The following is a 19,334-nucleotide window of genomic DNA, read 5'->3' on the forward strand; positions in this document are numbered from 1 at the left end:
TGGCTGTCCTGGAACTCACTCTGTAGACCAGGCTGGCCTTGAACTCAGAAATCCACCTGCCTCTGCCTCCCCAGTGCTGGGATTAAAGGCATGTGCCACCACTGCCTGGCTCAAATAGAAGCCTTTTAAAAGGAAATGAATAAATTAATTAAAGAATGCCATATAAAAAGCTTACCAAACACCCAAGTAGATTGCATCAGAAAGGACAATCCTCCCAATATATAATAATCAAAACAGTAAATGTACAGACAAAAAAGAATTGTAAAAGCGGGGGGAAAGGCCAATTAACATATAAAGATAGACTTATTAGAATTATACCTGACTTCCAACAGAGTCCTTCAAAGGAAGAAGGACCAGGGAAGATGTCTCACAGACCTCAAGAGACCATACATATAAACCTATATTATTGTTACCATAAAAAAATTCAATCACCATAGATGGACAAACAAGATATTCCATGACCAAACTAAATTTAAACAATGTCTTTGAACTCACTAATCCAGCCCTATAGTGGTTACTAGAAGGAAAACTCAAACTCTATGAGACTACACCCAAGAAATATAAAATATAAATAATTTCACATGAGTAAAACCATAAAGAAGAGAAACACACACATACACTACCATCATCATCAACAACATCAAAATAACAGGAATTAATAATCATTTGTCACTAACAGAATGCATATGTAAACAGAGTCCATCATTCTGCCAAAATGATATAAAATATCATTGGTATAACAGTAACAAACCAAGCAAAAGACCCGTATGGCAAGAACTTTTAGTTTCTGAAGAAAGAAATTAATTAAAATATATAAAGATTGAAAAAAATCTCCCATGTTAATGGATCAGTAGGATTATCATAGTGAAAGTGGCCATCTTGCCAAAAGCAATCTAGAGATTCAATGCAGTTCCCATCAAAATTACAACACAATTTTTCACAAATCCTGAAAGAACACTTCTCAACTTCATATGGAAGAATTAAAACACTCAGAATAACTGTACAATCCTGTATAATAAAAGGACTTCAAGAAGTATCACATTTACTGATCTCAATCTGTACTACAGAGCAAAAGTAATAATAATAAAAGCAACTGCATGGTATTGATATAGAAAAAGAATCAATGGGATAGAATCAAAGACCTAAAATAAACCCACACGCCTGTGGACACTTGATTTTTAATAAAGAAGCCAAAACCTTACAATGGGGGATAAGTTTCTTCAACAAATTGATCTGGTGTACCTGTATATCAGCATATAGAAGAATGCAAATCGATCCATATTTATCACCCAGCACAAAACTCAAGTCCAAGCACATCAAAGATCTCAACCTGAAACCAGATACAATACATTTAACAAAAGAGAATATGAGGACTTGCATAAGTACAGGAAGCAACTTCCTGAACAGAACACCAATGGTTCAGGCTCTAATATAACAAATTGATAAATGGGACCTGATGCAACTGAAAAACTTCTGTAAGGCAAAGGACACCATCCATAGGACAAAATGGCAGCCTATATATTGCGAAAAGACCTTGACCAACCCTACATCAGATTGAGGGTATATACCCAAAAATATATATATAAAGAACTTAAGATGTTATATACACTAGCAAAATAAATAATTCAATTAAAAAATGAAGTACAGAGCTGAATGCAGTATTATCAACAAAGGATTCTCTAATATCCTAGAGGGACTTCAAGAAATTTGCAATGGCCTCATTCATTAGGGAAATGCAAATAAAAATGACTCTGAGATTCTACCTTGTACCTATGTGAATGGCTAAGATAAAAAACTCAAAGGACAGGACATGCTGGCAAGGATGTGGAGAAGGGGTAACCTCCTTCAATGCTGGTAGGAATACAAACTTATACAACCACTCTGGAAATCAAATTGGAGATTTCACAGAAAATTCTGAATACCTCTAGTTCAAGACTTAGCAATTCCTCTCCTAGACTTATACCAAAAATGTGCTCCATCATCCCACAAGGACACTTGCTCCACTATGTTTGTATCAGCTTTATTTGTAATAGCCAGAAATTGGAAACAACCCAGATGTTCCTCTACCTAAGAATGGTTAAAGAAATTGTTTTTCATTTACAGAACGGAGTGCTTCTTTATAACTGTTTTACTGCTGTGAACATACCCATGACCAACACAACTCTTATAAAGGACTTTAACTGGGGCTGGCTTAAAGTTTCAGAGGTTTAGTCCAGTATCATCAAGGTAGAAGCATGGTAGCAGCTAGGCAGACATGGTCAGGCAGAGCTGAGAGTTCTACATTTTTATCTGAAGGCTGCTAGCAGAATACTGGCTTCCAGGAAGCTAAGATGAGGTTATTATAGTCCACACCCACAGTGACACACCTACTCCAACAGGGCCACACCTTCTAATAGTGCCACTCGGTTGGCTAAGAATATACAAACCATAACAACTACTCAGCTATTAAAATCAAGGACATCATGAAATTTGCATGCAAATGGATAGAACTATAATATGTCATCCTGAATGAGATCATCCAGGCCCCAAAGACATACATGGTATGTCATCACATATAAATGGATATGAGACATAAAGACAGGTATGTATGTTAAAATCTGTAGAAAAAAAGAAGCTAAATATTAAGGAGGGCCTGAGATAGCCCTTAGCCTTCCCACTACAAGTGGGAAATAAAATTGTTTTTGCAGCTGGATGGAAGGAAATTGGTGGAAGAGGGAATGGAAAGTGGAAGGGAAAAATGAGGAGAGAGGGTGAGTAGAGTGAATGGAAATTGACAAGGGGCGGCAAGTCTAATATTACAAGGGACCTGGTATGGGGGAGGCTCCAGGAAATCTATGAGGGTGACTCTAGCAGAGTCTCCTAGCAGTATGGGATATGGAATCTTAAGTGACCACCTCCTATAAGCAGGCAGGACTTAACCCTGTGCAGAAATTGGCACACCAATTCACCCTTAAAACCTTCAACCAAAACATTTGTCCTGTGTACAAAAAGTGCAGGTACAAGATGTAATAGACATTGAGGGAATGGCCAACCAATAACCGGCACAACTTGAGAACCACCTCATGTGCCAGAAACAATACCTGAAACTATTAATGATACTCTTTTATGCCTGTAGATTGGAGCCCAACTGCCTTCTGAGAGGCTCCACCAAGCAGCTGATAGAAACTGATGCCGAGACCCACAGCCAAACATTAGATGGAACTTGGCTTGGCTTGTGGAAGAGCTGGTGGAAGGACTGAGGAACCTGGAGGGAATAGGGGCTCTACAGGTAGACCAACAGTCAACTAACCTCAACCCTTGGGGCTGCCAGAGACTGAACAGCCAACCAAAGAGCATACAAGAGCTAGACTTAGCATCCTTCACACAAATGCAACAGACATGCAGCTTGGTCTTCATGCAGATCCCCCAACAACTGGAACAGGAAATATCCCTGCCTCAGTTTCCTGCCTGTAAATCCTGTCCCTCTAATTGAACTCTTGGCTAGCCTCAGTGTGAGAGAATGTACATGTATGTAGTCCTAGAGTGATATACCACATGCACATATTCACACACCACACCAACAGGTAAAGACAATACAGACACGTACATACACAATTACTCTCACATAAATTCTTCCATTTTGAATTTCGTTAACTGGCTAGAAAATTTAATGGTGAGGTTCAGGGTTTTGTTTTTATTTGTTTTGTTTGTTTTGTTTTCTTCTTCTAGTTAAGTAGTAGGCAACATTCTTGGATGTCTATTGTATGGTTTCAGCAAACTTTGGAACGGAAAGTATAATTGTTGACTTGCCATTTCTATAAAAAAAAATGCTTGAAAAATTAACCCCTTGTCAGTAACACAGTCACCATGCCACTTTGAGCTGCCTTTCTGCATGAGTTGCTGGACAGAAGTTTTACAAAAAGAAGCAGGCAGGGATAGAAGCAGACACCTCTCCCATATCTATGAAAGCAGAAGTGACCCTGTTTTCCACACATTGGAGCTGCTCTTCCCACAGTGCCATACAACTCAAATCCCCAACAGGTTAATAGTCTGTGTAGGCTGCAGGTTTCAATTCTCTAGCAAAATGTCATGATCATAGATAACTCTCTACTCTGTCAGTTCTTCCAGCTCTCCTATAATAGGAGATTTCTTTAGAATAGACATATCTCCAATTGTTAATTTTCCTTGATTTTACTGGTACTTCATATGACATAAAAATAACAAATGAAAAACAAATGGATTCAAATTTATTAATTTTGCATCATGAAAGCAGAAAGTAGATTAAGATAAAATGAATGTTTCCTGTGTGATATGAGGTATTATGACCATTATTAGCTATTATCTTTGTCATTTGGCTATAGAAAAAAGCTCAAGTTAATCTCTTCTAAATGCATATAAAGTGTCTTAATATGTGTTGCTTATTACCATTATTATTCATAGCTAATATTAGACTCTTTATTCTTCCCAAATTAGCTGCCCCCTGATAGAGACAATATACTTATTCCTATAGAAGCTACTATTCACCATAGCATTGCAAAAATTAAATCTTAGATTTGATTGTCTCATTTAAATTTTTATAAAATGAACAAGGAAGCCTATATGTTATTTAAAGAGTTAATTTTCCTTATATGTTTATAAGGGCAATTCAAAGATTCTTGGTATTTGGTATTAACAAATTTATGCAGTAAATACTTGGTCTAAAACAAAAAATGAGCATCTATGCTACTTCTTTTAAAACATTTTCTTTGTCTCTAAAAATGTTTACATTTTCAGAATTTTCTCCCCATATCACCTACTTTAAGGTGAATAGATTTTTGTCTGTTTATGGTGTGTGGGTGGAGGTGGGAGGAGGCAGTTTGCTATTATATGTGTGGGCACATTTGTGTAGAGATCAGAAGAAAGGTTGAGCCAGGTGTTTTCCTCACTCTCTGTCTACCTTATATATTGTGATAGACCTTCCTTACAAGGTTTGGTAAGTTGCCAATTCTAACCAGCCAACTTGCACTTGGGAACCCTTGCCTCTCATGCACTGTGAATAGACTTTTGCTGCCCAACATTTTTGTAAGTGCGATCCAGATTCCACCACTCAGTCTTGTATGCCAAATGCTTTAATCACTTGAGTCCCTTTCTTACACTGTGATTTGAATAGTTGCATTCTAAATACTTTCTAAATATACAGTTGAAATGTTTATATAGATTAGGGTAATCATTTCACTTTGAGACAATTTAAGTAAATAAAATTACAGATGGTATTTTACTCAAAATAGTAAAGAAAGAAAATTTATCAAAAAGCAAACAGCAAAAGACACACCAATGAGAACATTATTGTTCATAAAGTAAATCGCATAGCCAATAAACTCATGGCATCACAAAAATCAAGGAAACCTTTTTTCTATCACAGACATACTAAAAAATAACTTTAAGAAAGGTTTGAAGATCATATTTACCTTTGAAATCTAAATTGTCACAGTGAATATAGCCGGATTTTATTGCATATATTCCTTGTCAATTGCATATTTTATTGCATATATTCCTTGTCAATTGCATAGAATGCAGACTACCAGAAGATGCATTCTGTACATAACATTTTCAGAAATAGATATTAACGGGAATGTTCAGACATCTACCAAAGAGAGATAAACATGCTATTCCAGATGGCAGGTTATTGGGAATATTTGTTCCTATTATAAAATACTGCTGACCACCAGGCTGAAAAGCCAATAAAAATAGCCATATGAACCTTTGTAAATCAAAGCATATTTATTTCTCTAACAAGGTTTCTAGGGTAAGACTACCATAAATGAAACTCACTAAAACCTAAGGTGCTAATACTGGGCCACATTCAGGATGACATCTGTATAACATGGAGAAGTCTTTCCACATCCCTAAGTGTTTCATATGCCTATATGAACACTTTGCTTGTGAGGATTACCAAATGTGGACATTTTTACTGCAGAGGTATCAAATGAACTTTAAAATGCATTTAGAGTAACTTGTATAGTTCTCAAACCTGGTGTCCTCAAAAGAAGAAAAAAAGTTTAAAAAAAGGGGGGGGGGAATATAAAAAATGAAAATCTAAAAATTAACTAATGTTGTTGTGTCCTTTGTGTCCTTGATGGCAGAAAGTGAAGTTTATCAAGGGTGAAATAAGAGTTATTAAATTATGCAGCTCAACTGCTTTTGCCATCTAAATGAAATGCAAAAGAGCTTGATAGACCAATTTACAATTTTCTGAGGAACCTCCAGATTGATTTCCAGAGTGTTTTTGTACCAGTTTGCAACTCGACCAGCAATGGAAGAGTGTTCCTCTTTCTCCACATCCTCTTCAACATGTGTTGTCACCTGAGGTTTTGATCTTAGTCATTCTGATTGGTGTTAGGTGGAATTTCAGGGTCCTTTTGATATCCATTTCTCTGATTACTAAGGACTTTGAACATTTCCTTAGGCTCTTCTCAGTCATTTGAGATTCCTCAGTTGTGAATTCTCTGTTTAGTTCTATTTCTATACCCCATTTTTTTTATTGGGTTGTTTGATTTTTTTTTTTTTTTTGTGATTAACTTCTTGAGTTCTTTATATATTTTGGATCTTGGCCCTCTATCACATGTGGGGTTAACAAAGTTTTTTTTTTTTTCCCAATCTGTAGGTTGCTGATTTGTCTTATCAACTATGTCCTTTGCCTTACAGAAGCATTCTAGTTTCATGAGGTCCCATGTATCAATTATTAATCTTAAAGCATGAGCCATTGGAATTCTGTTTAGGAAATTTCCCCCTGTGCCAAATAGTTCAAGACTCTTTCCCACTTTTTCTTCTATTAGATTCAGTTTATATGGTTTTATGTTGAGGTCCTTGATCCACTTGAACTTGAGCTTTGTACAAGGTGACAAATATGGGTCTATTTTTATTCTTCTACATACAGGCAGCCAGTTAGACCAGCATCATTGATTGAAGATGCTTTCTTTTTTCCATTGTATACTTTTGGCTTAATTGTCAAAGATCAAGTGATGGTAAGTGTGTGGTTTAATTTCTGGGTCTTTGATTCTATTCCATTTATCAACATGTCTGTCTTTGTACTGATACCATCCAGTTTTTGTCCCTATTGAGGTCAGGAATGGTGATCCCCCCAGCTGTTCTTTTATTGTTAAGAATTATTTTCCCTATTCTGGGTTTTTTGCCTTTCCAAATGAATTTGAGAATTGCTCTTTCCATGTCTTTGAAGAATTTTGTTGGGATTTTGATGGGGATTGCATTGAATCTATAGATTGCCTTTGGTAGGATGGCCATTTTTACTATGTTAATTCTGCCAATCTAGACCCAGCTATACCACTCTTGGGAATATACACAAAAGTTGCCCTACCATGCCACATGGGCACATGTTCCACTATGTTCATAGTGGCCTTATTTGTAATAGCCTGAAGCTGGGAAAAAAAAAAAAAACTAGATGTCCCACGACAGAAGAATAGATACAGAAAATGTAGTTCGTTTACACAATGGAATACTACTCAGCTATTAAGAACGAGGAAATCCTGAGTTTTGCAGGTATGTGGATGTAACTAGAAAATGTCATTCTGAGTGAGGTAACTCAGACCCAAAAGGACATGAATGGTATGTACTCACTAATAAGTGCATACTAACAAAACAAAACAAAACAACAACAACAAAAAAAACAACCAAAACCAACAACAAAACCCCCAAAAAACCACATATGGAATGCCCAAGATACAGTCCACAAAACTCAAAAAGCTCAAGCTCAACAATCTGAAGTGCCCAAGTGAGGATGCCTCACTCTAATTTGGGAGAGAGAAGAAAGTAATCACAAGTGGGGAGGGAGGAAGGGACTAGGGAGGGAAAGTGAGCAGGGTCAGTGGGGGGGGGGGGGAAGGAGGAGGTAATGTGTGTGTATGTTTGTGGGGGGAAACCAGATCTGGTATTGGGTGAGGGAAAAGGACTGAAGCCCTGAGGGCCAGCAGGAAATATGTAAACAGGCAAACTCAGGAGATAGGATGTTGGGGGAACTGGGAAGTGAGAATCTCCCAGGATTCAAAGGGAGGAACCTTAGATAAAATGCCTAACAGTAGGGAGAGGGAACTATAGATCCCACTTCCAGCAGGAAGAAGGGTATCAAATGAGGGAGAGGGGGGCCATCTCACAGTCACAACTCTAACCCATAATTGTTCTTGTCTAAAAGAATTACAGGGAAGTAAATGGAGAGGAACCTGAGGAAAAGAAGGTCCAGAGACAGGCTTAAAGTGGGATTCAGCTCAAGGGGAGGTCCTAGGCCTAACACTATTACGGAGGCTATGGAGAACTCACAAAAAGGGATCTATCATGACTGCCCTCTGAAAGACCCAACAAGCAGCTGAAAGAGTCGGATGCAGATATTTGCATCCAACCAATGGACAGAAGCAGCTGACCTGTTGAATTAGGGAAGGCTGAAAGAAGCTGAGGAGATGGGTGATTCTGTAGGAGGACAAGCAGTCTTAATTAATTTGGACCCCTGAGATCTCTCAAACACTGGACCACCAAACTGACAGCATACACAAGCTGATATAAGGCCCCCAACAGCCATACAGGAGAGGACTTCTGGGTCTGTGTTCATTCAGAGATGATGCACCTAACCCTCTAGAGACTGGAGGCCCCAGGGAGTTTAGAGGTCAGGTGGGGTAGGAAGTGGGAACATCCATGTGGAGACAGGGTAGGGTGTGGAGGAGGTGTGGGATGTGGAACAGATGGAGGGTTGATGGGGAGTAGGGAATGGAATATGGAGTGTAAAAATAAATTAAAATAAAATATTTTTTAAAAAGAGCTTGATAAAAAATTCAAGAGTGTTTTTTGTTATTGCTTTAAGAAAAATGTAATTAGGCTATAAACAAGTTTCAAAATTTCAAAAAAAATATAATTTAATATATACTCACAACCTTTAATATACTTAAATAAAATAAGTTACATCTTGTAGGAAAGAAGATCTAATAGTAAAATTGGATCCTGGTACATGGATTAATAATATTTGTTAAAACTTATGCTATATGAGACCTGGCTGCCAGTAAACACAGTGTATTTGCATGATTGTTAAGAGAAGCCCTCTATTGACTATGTGAATATTTGTTTCTTATATTCTAAATAATAATCTGCCTTAACATACAAATAAGTAGAAAGCTTAATACAATAAACTAAGCTATTTTAAAATAACAATTTTATTTTAGTATCTACATCCATAATTTATGCATTAATATTAGTACATTCACTCACTAGCACCAAGATTTTATCAGTTTTACCCAAATATTTTTATCAAGATGAAAGTTATATTTTCACAATTACACTCTTTTTAAAGAGAATACGAAACCATCGTGATTTTATCCTTCGTATTATGTGAATAAAAGCAGTAAATGTGTAATTCTTTTATTTAATTTGTTACTCTGTCTTAATCAGCTGGAGACCTATAAGAGATAATTATAGATTGAGTGATTTTAGGCAACATTTAATATTTGTTCTGATAGATTGCTGGGAAGTCCTAAGTCAAGGACAGTTTCATTACCTAGTGAGAACCTGTTTCTTGGTTAATGAGAAAACAAACAAACAAACAAACAAACAAAAAAACCTTAATGTTTTTCCCCACATGATGGGAAGAAAAGCAAACAAACTCCCAGGGAATTTTCAATGAGCACACAAATTTGCGTCATAAAATTCCACCCTCTGATGCATAGACTTCAGACGCATTATTTCTAATAATATTACCTTGGTGTTGAGACTTCAACATGAGTATCTATCTCAGTGATGCAGACATTCAGATCACAGAGCAAACCACACTGTATATTTGTTGCAGAAGTGTAATATTCTTCACTCGTAGCTATCCTAAAAATTGGTCTTGAGTTTTGTTTTAATTTGTACGTAATCAGTGAGCTGAGCCACATGATTCATTACATCAATGAGTTGTTTAAAAGAGAAGATGGTAAATAATAAAAGATAGTAAATTGTATAAAACAAAGGATAGTAAAGTTGTACCATTTATGTGAATCTGTTTCAAGGTCTTTGTCTTGTGTATCAGATAAGTCTTACTTCTTTGACTCTATGTGGTAGGGTTTCTGAGCTCCACTGGAGACTTAGTGTCCTGGCTGCTATTGATTGTGGTTTCGTACTTCATCTAATCATCTGGGTTTGGGAAGATTGTAACTCCAAGTTTCTATAGTTGTTCTTGCCTTTGTTGGGTGAATGTTTAGTTCTTTGGTTTCTGTTGCTTTCAGGTGTTCTTTAGAAGGCATGGCGGCTGTATGTTGCTTGGGAAGGAATTATTCTTGGAACTTGATACATGTGACAACTCAAGGTTCCAGGTAAAATAATTTTCTAGATATTGAATACTGCAATTAAAGGCGTAAATGTGATTATGAATGAGAGTTAGAAGATCCACAGGAAGGAGCATGGTATTCTATCAGGATCTGCTTAGACCACTGAAATTAGGGGTAGAGAGTGAGCAGAGGCAGGAGCAACTGGTCTGCTACAGAACTGGGGATGAAACAGGGGAGAAAGATTTGGAGGAGAGGAGAAAGAGATGGAGATCAGCAATTAGCATTCCTGCTTCTCTGGCCTGAGTCCTGACTGTTATTTTTAGTAAGAACTAGTTCAGGATAAACTCATTTAATTGGACCACTGGAAGAGTTCTGAGTTATCATTACTACACAGGCCAAAGTAACTCATTACCTGTTATTAAGTTCTTCAGTAAGCACCACAGCTAATGCATATTAAATGTGTATGCTAATATGTCTCCCATTATTATTTCAGTCTAAATTGAAGGAACACATTTGTCTGTTCACTTTATGTGGAGAGGAAAAGATTTGACTCTGATCAAATATATTTGAGCAGCACTATTTATACAAATGCTTAAGTCCAATCATCCTCCTTAAATCAACCCACTGTGTTCATTCCATCTATGTAAATATTTAAGGGCACTTATTATTGCTGTATCTACAATATTTCATATGCTCTCAGATGTATCAAATATAATCAATAATTTATATGCTTCCAAACCTGATATAGGAACCACAACACATCCAAACAAGGCCTAAGGACCTTCGGTCTCCCTGATCCATCTTCAGAAAGGCATCTGTTGAGTAAGGAAGAAGATTCAGACTTGGGAGACTCTTGGAACATTTACTTATAGATATAGCTACAGTGTCAGTTTCCCTTCCCATTCTTGTGATACTTTTCATCAGAAACTGATCAAAACTTTATTTTATACTTCCAGGGCCCATTTTTGTCTTCTGCTCAAGGAAGCCATCCTTTCTCCTGTCCACTTCCCTAAGGCCTCTTGCTTCAAGCTCTCATAGCCCTCTGCACTTGACCTCATCTCTGTCTTATTTTCTTTTCCTTTTTTAGAATTTATTATTATTCTTTAAACATTTTTTTACAGTCCAGTCGTTATCCCTCTCCCAGTCTGCTCTCTGACTGTTCCTCATTCCATTCCTCCTCCTCCTTTATCCAAGAGGATGTCCCCACCCCTAACCCCACCACCCTACCAGAACTCCCCATTCCATGGGGCTTCAAGTCTCTGAAGGGTTAGGTGCATCTTCTCTCACTAGGGCCAGACCAGGCAGTCCTTTGCTGTATATCTGTCTGGGGCTTCAGACCAGCTCATGTATGCTGTCCTGTTGGTGACTCAGGGTCTGAGAGATCTCAGAGGTTCAGGTTAGTTGAGACAGCTGGTCTTCCTATGGAACCACCCTCCTCAGCTTCATCCAGCCTTTCCCTAATTCAACCACAGGGATTCCTGCTTCTGTTCATTGGTTGAGTGTAAGTATCTGCATCTGACTCTTTCAGCTGCTTGTTGGGCCTCTTGGAAAGCAATTATACTAGGTTCCTATCTGTAAGCACACCATAGCATCAGTAATAGTGTCAGGCCTTGGAGTTTTCCCTTGTGCTGGATCCCAATTTGGGCTGGTCATTCAACTTCTTTTCTCTCAGGCCTTTCTCCATTTTTGTCCCTGCAGTACTTTTAGACAGGAACAATTCTGGGTCAGAGTTGACTGTGGGATTGGAATCCCATCCCTCCACTTGATGCCCTGTCTTTCTACTGGAGGTAGACTATACAAGTTCCCTCTTCCCACTGTTAGGCATTTCATCTAAGGTTCTGCCCTTTGAGTCCTGAGAGTCTCTAACCTCCCAAGTTTCTGGTACATTCTAGAAGTTTCCCCTACCTCTTGCCTCTTGAGGTTGCCTATTTCTATTGGTTCTGCTGGCCCACAGGGCTGTACTACTGTTCATCCCTCCCCCCAATAGCTAATCATATTCCACTTTTCCCCTCCCCGTCCCCTCTCACACCCAAGTCCTTCTCTCCCTCTGCCCACCCCCCATGTTTCTTTCTTCTCCCTCCCAAATGGAACTGAAGCATCCTCACTTGGGCCCTTCGGCTTGCTCAATTTCCTGAGTTCTGTGGATAGTATCCTAGGTATTCTGTACATGTTTACATAATATCCACTTATTAGAGAGTACATACCATACATGTCCTTTTGGATCTGAGTTACCTCACACTCAGGATGATATTTTCTATTTCCATCCATTTGCCTTCAAAACTCATGATTTCCTCATTTTTAATAGCTGAGTAGTACTCCGTTGTGTAAATGAACCACATTTTCTGCATCCATTCTTCTGTTGTGGGGCATCTGTGTTGCTTCCAGTTTCACAAATATAACATGTGCCCCTGTGGCATGGTGGGGATTCTTTTGGGTATATGCCTAAGAGTGGTGTGTAATTTACTCAGTACTGTTGGGTGTGCGTAGGACATACTGATGCCTCTGCACATCAGGATGAATGGCTTGTAATAGAAATAAAGGAGAGAACTCACAGTACAAGGTCCTAGGCAAGTAAAATACATGTAAAAGTGTTTTAATGTAGTTATAAAATAACACTTGAAAAGAATAGGGGAAAAGGAATCTCAACTGGTTAGTGGTCCAGACCTCTAATGGTAGGACTAGATTGCACTTAATTGAGTTGTTTACCAAGAAGATCACATAGAAATTTCCAAACAACTCATCCTATTGCTAATATAACAATGGAACTCCATGGCCAAGACAATACCTATACAACTCATTAAACATGAGAAGTGGAGCTACTGCCTGTATGGACTCCTCACCACTACATTCTGATGTCTTTGGTGTAAAAATGTACTCTGTGGGTTACCAAAAGAAAAGTATACATCAACACAACCAAAAGGCCTTTGACCTACAATCTACCCTGCCTTCAGGTTATGCTAGGACAATGGAAATAGTTGACCTACGATCTACTCCATGAGAAGAAACCCATATCAAGTACTGCTTGGGCAACCTTCTACCAAGAGTCTAAATAGCGCAAAGACATAGAGTAAAACCCAAATACTACTGGTCCTTAAAAAAAAAAAAAAAACAAACAAAAAACAAAAAACCATCAACAGTATGACTCCTAATTAAACTTTTGTTATAGGCATAGATCAGTGACTTATTCAGTCATCATCAGAGAAGCTTTCTCTGGCAGAAAATGGGAGTAGATGCAGAAGCTCAAAGCTAGATGTTACAAAGAGAGAGAGAGAGTCTAAAAGGGGTGTCTCTATCAAATCCCTCCAATTGAAGCTCAATACATCAAAAGAGGAAGCAGAGAAAGTGTCAGAGCCAGAGGGGATGAAGAATACCAGCAGAAAAAGGCCCTTAGAATCAAATAAGCAAGGTATATAATCTCACATAGCCTGAAGTAGCAAGAAGAGGGCCTACAAGGGTCTGCACCAGGTCCTCTTCATATATATTTTAACAGTTAACTTAGTATTTTAATGGGACTCCTGAGTGCAAGAACAATTAGGTACTTGACTCTTGTGTCTTCTCTTTGGTCTCTTTTCCTTCTGTTGGATTGTTTTGTACAACATCATTATGACAGTTTTTGCTTTATCTTATTATTTTTATTTTGCCTGTTCTTTTTTAATGAGAGTCAGAAAGAGAGCAGATCTAGACAGGAGAGAAGGAGGAACAGGGAGGCATAGAGGGAGGGGAAACTATAATAAGGACATAGTGCATGAGAAGAGAATCCATTTTGAAAAAGAGAAAAAGGAAAAGTATCGAAACATGGAACAGTAAAGACTTATGAGAACTTAATTAAAAATTAATTAGATAATAAGAAGATGTTTAATTAAGCTAAAATGATAAAAGAAAACCTGAAATATAAAATTAAGAAAATCTTCCAGTAGGCAATATTAAAAATCAAGAACAGAGAAATTATTAATAGTAATGATCAATTTATGATGCTTGATATTTTAAATAACAATCACTGTGAGCCGGGCGTGGTGGCGCACGCCTTTAATCCCAGCACTCGGGAGGCAGAGACAGGTGAATTTCTGAGTTCTAGGCCAGCCTGGTCTACAAAGTGAGTTCCAGGACAGCCAGGGCTACACAGAGAAACCCTGTCTTGAAAAAAAAAAAAAAAAAACAATCACTGTGAATGAAAAAATAAAAGGAAAGAAAATCAATTAAAAATAAATCTCTCAGAGCTCATACAGAGCTGGGATCCACAGAATTCAAAATCCTATTTGGTGTAATTGAAAAAAAAAAAAAGCAAAACCCTCTTTACAAGATTTCTGCATATCAGAAAATATAGTTTCTACATATGCAAATAGGACTCCTACCATAAAGAAAAACATTGATATTGGTATGAACTTACCAGTAACAGTACAGAGAACATAAATAATAAAAATGTATGTTTAAACCAGGAGATTATCACATCAAGCAAATAATAAATCCAATGAAAGTATAAAAATATATCCAAGAATCCAGAAACCTTCTCATGTGCCCTTCAGAAAAGGTCATATGAGAATTTAAATAAAGATTTCAAAATACAGCAAAATATTGTGGCAAATAAGGAATAGAATTAAGTCACAAAGAAGGAAGAGAATTAACTGATAGTCTCAAAATTAGGTTATTCCAATGAAGCCATTAAGAAATTTCAACAGTGTATGCATCTATATCATAATTTATATGTGTTTTTCTTCCTCAAAAGTCAAGTTATAAATCTACTATAAGACTATTAGAAGTTGAAGAACTACCCATGAGAATTCTGCATCTGTAGCTTCAGAAAACAAGGAGAAAGAGAGAGACAGAGACAGAGAGAGACAGAGAAACAGAGAGAGACAGAGAGAGAGAGACAGAGACAGAGACAGAGACAGAGACAGAGACAGAGAGAGATATGAATGGGCCTGGATTGAGAATCTAAAAATTCAAACCCATCCCTAGTGACACACTGGCTCAAAAAACACTATCCCTTCCCTACACATGGCCACACCCCCTATTAATGCCACTCCCTAGTGACTAAGCATTCAAATCTCTGAGTCTATGGAGATGGGCATTTTTAATCAAACCACTACAGCTATATAATGATGAAACTGAGGAATAGTTATTCTTGATTTCCCTTATGAAGGTTTATAATGAAAATGAGCAAATGAAATAGAAACAATAAATATATAGTATGGAGAGAAAATAACACTAGGGAATGTTGCAATCAAGTCTTGTTCTGAAACGAAAATATAATCTTGAAGATTAAGATAGTTGAGGTAATATCTCCCTCTCTGTACTGGGTCAATAAGAAGGTTGGCCTCATAACTACACCAATCAGACTCTAACATCAGAAGAAAAGCTCAAAGAGTTCCCAAAGTTGTCATCAAACTGCTGCTAATGGTGTTGAAAGGAAATGAGAATCCTTGCCAAGCTGACATTCAAATGTAGCAATGTCTACATGGTACTGGATTATAGACATGATATATAATTTAAGAATGAGTGGTTGTGGGTTTTACCTCTTTAATTTCAGAGTGCTGTTGAGAGCCAGACAAACTGTGGTGGTGCTGGAGCTTTTATGAGATGGCCCTGAGAGGCTAGGAGGCTGTAAAGACCATTGTATAAAGCTATGGAAGTGAAGCTTATGTTTCACTGGTGGCTCCAATCTTCTGGAAATACCAGAACTATGAGATATCTTTCAGGGAAAACTGGAGTCAGGAAATGGAGCTAGACCATGGGAGCCATATGTGTTACAGGCAGCTGGAGGGGCACAGCTGTCTAAGTGAATATGGAACGTGTTGCTACAGGATTTGGAATTCATCCTGCTGGGATTTCATCCTGCTCTGCCTTCCTCACTATGTTCCATTTCTCCCTTTGGGAAAGTTAATGTCTTCTCTGTGTCATTGTGTGTTGTATATATGATCTTTATAAAATTATTTTGCCGGATATCACAGTCAAGAGATGACCTTGTTAGGGGTGATGTTTAATTTGTAATCATGGTGGCTCTGTTGTCGCTGACTTCTGTCATAAAGCTTCTAATTGCCTTCATAGTCAATTATAACGTACTTTTTTAATGTTCTTGTTCTTTCTGTATACAAATTTAGACGCCTTCAAACTATGCTAAAATTTTAAATTTGAGATATCAGTGATCTAACTGAATTAGTGATTACAATAACTGTAGACATAACAATCTGTAAAATCTACTTTTTCCTTTATACACATATTTTTGTGCTAAGATAAAGCTCACAGTTTTTTAATCTTTAGTATTACAAAAGGAAAAGTTGAATACAGATTTTCTTCTGAATTTTGGACTTTCCAGTCTCACATACTTTAAAATTATATATCAGATACCTCACGTTGTGACATCTCAAAATTCAAACATGTATTTTATACTCAAGCGGGAGGATTCTGGCAATGCAGCCAGGGTTCTTTTACCAGGACTTATTATTTATACTTTGTTTGACTGATAATGATGGTGTACTGGTGCAATCTGAAGACAGCATAGCCAACAGAAAGTCTTTGATTCAGAAAAAAAAATATAATTACATGGTCTGTATTCCAAGAAAACTAGATATTTTTAAACATAAGTAGAAAAATTAGCTTAAATAATTATAAGGCAGGGTGTTTCACTTTGTAAAAATTTTTCTCTTGCTTCAAATTTCTTGGCCACTATATGACACGATTTCTTTTAATATGTGAAATGCAGTAATTCAAGTTGTTAAATTATTCTTCTTTAGACACCTGGCCTCTTTGATAGCCTCTTTCTTTGATGGCCTCTTTGATGGCCAACACAACTGTGGAATGAAAAATGGATGGCATGTCCTGTGTTTGTCAAGAAATGCTGAACAATGGGAAAGAGAAAACATACATAAAATTAGGTATTCTCATCTTATCCTAGCTTCTGGGGAATCATGTGATGAGGCAGGGCCTGTAGGTAAAATTTTTGAGGAAGAATTACAGTATCATTTAAGTTTCAAAGTAAGATTTAGGTCAATTGAAATACAAGATACTGGAATTTTATCAAAGAGGCTTTATAGGACATGCTGAGGAATTTTTTTTTTTTTTTTTTTTTTTGAGACAGGGTTTCTCTGTGTAGCCCTGGCTGTCCTGGAACTCACTCTGTTGACCAGGCCTCAAACTCAGAAATCTGCCTGCCTCTGCCTCCCAAGTGCTGGGATTAAAGGCGTGCACCACAACTGCCTGGCAGGAATTTTTAAACATGGATTTAGTTGAAACATTCATCAATATATTTAAGATTTGGGGTGTCATATAAGCTATCATGTACCATGCCACAGAATGCAAGAGCAGCCTGTTGACTATTAACTATAGGGTTCCATGGTCTAAACTCTCCTTTCCCTGACTACAAGAATTATCTCAAAACACCCTGTCATTTATATGTAAGTTCTCTTTGAAGGATCCATTAGAAAATGCAAATTATGGATATTGTACATACTTCAAGTTTGTATGTGCTTCTCAGTATTCTATAGCATAATATGGTTGTTATAATTATTGGCAAGCATTAACTTAGTACACCTTAATGGAACATTATAAAATTTTACTTTATCCAGGTATCCTCTCATGACTGTAAAGAATGTGTGTTCCTTGAGGTAGATCCAGCCCTTTTTATGTTTGTTTGTTTGTTATGTTTGATATATAGGAGGAAAAGAAAACTGCATGAGGGGCAGAGATTAGCTTTTGTAGTTGGACAACCTACTTAGCTGGCTTTTTATAGCTTGATTGGATAATCATTATAATAAATATATTTCCATCAAAATAAACCTAATAATAAATGCACTTTACAGTTAACAAAATAGTCATGGAAATATATTATATGTATAATATATTATATGTAGTTTTATAATATAAAGTTATAGGCTGAAGTTATAGGAGATAATACTACATAAAGCCTGTTCATTCTCAAATTGATGTGTAGGTTTGGTTGTTTATATTAATATATTTCAGTGAACTATCTGCCATTTTGATCCCTTTTTTGTTTGTTTTTGTTCCTTATATTTCAATCTTACCATTATCTTTGCTACCCTTTCCTCTTTATTTTGGCCATTTCATTTTTTTCTGGCCAATTTAAATTTGTTTAAATTATATTTAGAGTTTTCTCCTATTTGAGTTGAGCTGCTATTTTGGTATAAGTCAATCAGAAGCTCAGTCTCATAAGTAACTCGTAAGTTCTTAAGACTTACAACATCGACTTTCCAAAAGTCAGGACTAGTGTTCATTGCTTTCAGAAATGAGAGAAAAATGCCCATTTTTCTAAATGCAATGGATCTTATAGTTTGCTTTTAATTCTTGGGCAACGAACTATATGTGCATACACATTGATTTTCCAGTTCCACTGTTACCAGATAAACAGATGTTCTTCATTATTTTGATTTAGATATGTATTTAGATATGTGTTTCACTCACCCTTCTGAACTAAGTAAATGGATCCTTGTCCCCAGACTTTCTGGAAACAAAAAATCCTAATGTCTCTCCCTTTTCTTTAATGTGTAAGGCACAGAGAAACTATGAGAGGGTAACTGTCAGTTCCTTAAGTGAAATTTTAATCAGAATCTTTAGTAATTTAACATCTGCTGTAAATTGTTCCTTCTGAAATATGTGGAATTTCTAGTCCTGTCTACCTGTGAGTATAGAAGTAAGTTCATTGAATGACCCTGATAATTTGAATCTGCTGAATGGGTTTTATGCCATCCCACGCTCCTGTGAAAATAGGAAGATATTGATTTGATGATGCTCACAAGGAAAAACAAAACAAATCAATCAAACAAACAAAATACCTGTGCACATTAACACACAGAATAGGATGCTTCCTCTAAGAGTATGCATGCCACGAATTAGAGAAAATTGGAAGATCATTCATGGGCATGGAGGAGTCTACAGTTCTCAACTGGAACAACCCTCCTGACGTCTATATCTTCTTTTCAAAGTTCTTTTTGGCATCCACAATAGTGCCTGGGTTTGGTGGTTGTATATGGGATAGACCCCCCAGGTGGGGCTGTCTATGGATGGTCATTCTTCAGACTCTGCTCCACACTTTGTAACTCCTTCCATGGGTCCTTTGTTTCC

The sequence above is a fragment of the Mus caroli genome, unplaced genomic scaffold (assembly GCF_978045245.1).
Source record: "Mus caroli unplaced genomic scaffold, Mus_caroli_1 scaffold_19, whole genome shotgun sequence".
Taxonomy (NCBI): Eukaryota; Metazoa; Chordata; class Mammalia; order Rodentia; family Muridae; genus Mus; species Mus caroli.